Genomic DNA, 2,853 nt, shown 5'->3' with positions numbered 1-2,853 from the left:
TGCCATCAATTCGGAACCACTTTTAGGGCTGAAATCACCACAAATATACCAAGTGAAGCCCCTTTGGCCACACACCTCATTAACTCACTAATTATCCTCATTAGGTTAATAAACCAGGATTAAATTTTCCCAAATGTTATAGACACCATAAGCTGTGGTATGCTAGTTTGAAATTTTTGCTATCATTTAACAACAAAATGATGAACTTTTAGTGTATGCCATTTTCACATACAATGTTTAATCAGAGTGATTCAAGCGCCCACATGAAGCTTATCTAATAAGCTAACTAATGAGATAAGTTTGGACATGATCTATCGGCTTGATCAAAATCTAGATACTTAAGTGCAAAAAGTCACGTTTTCTAAAAATTTTGCACACCTAAGCGCTCAAATTGATCCCTTTCTTTCATTAGACCATATAAGGCCTTGAATTAAGTCTAAAAGGACCTAATACACCTAATTAATCTCAATATATCACATATACACCTATATATTGAAATTTCACCCCTCGATGGCCAATTTCCCCATTTCTCAACCCTTTTATAAAATAACACACTTTTACACATCTTAGCCAACTTAGCCGTTTTTCTCAACACATTCACATAGAATCACAACCATAACATATTTACTACTCAATCTTAGCCTAAATTACTCATTTTATCATAATTTCACACATGGGCTTAAGATTCACCAACATTTACAATGATTTCAATATATACACATAGAAATCTTAGCCCTTGATTCAATTTACCACATATATACACAATATGGCTAAGATTACACAAAGTCACTAATGATAACATGCATGAAATCCTATGGCAACTCATATACACATATATATACAAGTTCTCAGTTCATTATACAAACTCAAAAGGGTCTTACAACTATGGCACCATTATACCTATTAAAACTCTCTTCCCTTGCCCTGATCACTGCTATGTCTTGTAAAAATGTAACCACAGGGGTAAGATTAAAATCTCAGTAACATAATAACTCACTCCTATTGACTATTAAATACAAGCATATGAAAGTAAAGCATAAAATACTCTTAATCACAACATAATCACATATTTCATTTTAAATGTCAATTACATCAACAATTTCATCATTTACATTTGTTTCACCACTTTTCTCCATTTTTAGCATATAACAACATATAGCATCATATAGCATGATCACTACCAACCAAACCTCCAAATCACTCTGATACGAAACCATAGGCTCGCCTTAGACCAATGTACACTCTTATTGGCCCTGAGCTCACTTTTAATGGTAGAATCACTTGGCCAAAGGTATTCTATCTCACTTTTGGACTATGGTTTCCCCTAATAGACATAATGATGTATCGTTGACTCTAAACTGTATTACACAAACACTAAGGATCCCAAATCTCTAACACCACACCTCAATAGGAACTAAGGAGATCTTCTCTAACACCGCACCTCGAAAGGCACTATGAAAGCATAAATCTCTAATACTGCACCTCGTCAGGCATTAAGGAGAATATGCCATATAGTCTTATCACCACCTCTCTACTTAGGTGAACTCCCACCCCCATGATCATGCTTTTTAAATCATATAAGTTCCCAATCACCACTTTATATACTTTCTCACACATAACACACACACACACATACACATACCACATAAAATCTCATTTTCTTACTTATTTCTTTACTCAAAAACCATTTTCATGTAACATTCAGGCAATGCTATAAAACGTGCTTAGTTCAAAACACTTCTTTGTACTACAAAGCATACCCACACACAGTTACAACAAATAGTCAAATAAAGGAACACTACTACAAAAAAGGTTATAAAATGGTTATTTTTAATAATATTAAATAGTTATGAACCATTGAATAATAAGGCACTAAACATTCCTGATGCATATATTCAATAGTTTTATAAGAAACCATTTAATATATCTTAATATTCAATGGTTAATTAATTATAATCGTTTCATATTGTTTAAATATTAAATGGTTTCATACATATAATCGTTTAGTATTTAAAAATATTTAACATTTTTTTTCAAACCATTAAATATTATTTTGCTGTATATTTAGTCACAATGTTAAACAGTTTTCTAAAATAACCATTTGATATTGTGACCAATTTTTTTCTATTATTTCTACATTTTTATCAGCCCTCCTGCATTGAACATTTAAAAATACAATTCCAGCACCAGAATAGAATTTCAATAGCTAACAATAATTATATACATGAAATTTACATTATGAATTCCTACACAAATTATATAAAATTTGGTATTGCTTATAACTTAAAACAATTAATGGCCAAAATAAAGCTCCAAATCCTAAAAAGTTAGCAAATTACACCTATGTCTATGTCAACTTTAAATATAAACCTATATAATGTATTTCTTCACTATTATTGATTGTTATAGCTAAACCATGCTTAGAAAATACTACATGCTAGCTCTTCAAAGACTTCTTCCATTTGAGTCTTAGTATATACATCACAGTAAGTGTCCTCATAGTACTAATCAATGCAAAAACAATAACAAATTAAAGTCTTATTAAGTAATAAAAATAGTATAATGATTATAATGTTAACAATATACATACATTGTTTAGAAGAGTTCCTGTAGGAGCATACTGGATTATATCCTTCATAAACTTCATGATACCCATAATTCCTAGCTTTGTCATGTTGTTCTAGGCACTACAATCATGCCATGGATCAAAAAACTAATCAATGACATAACATGACTTATAATTATGTTACTAACATAATTAATGATAATTAAATACGTATACCTTGATAACTGTCCATGATGTCACCATATCAAAGCGACCACTACCCCTTATTAGTTATTGGAATTGCTGAT

The sequence above is a fragment of the Prosopis cineraria genome, unplaced genomic scaffold (assembly GCF_029017545.1).
Source record: "Prosopis cineraria cultivar Desert tree isolate PC_DT_omini unplaced genomic scaffold, ASM2901754v1 PC12, whole genome shotgun sequence".
Lineage (NCBI taxonomy): Eukaryota > Viridiplantae > Streptophyta > Magnoliopsida > Fabales > Fabaceae > Prosopis > Prosopis cineraria.
Note: the sequence above shows the minus strand (reverse complement) of the source record.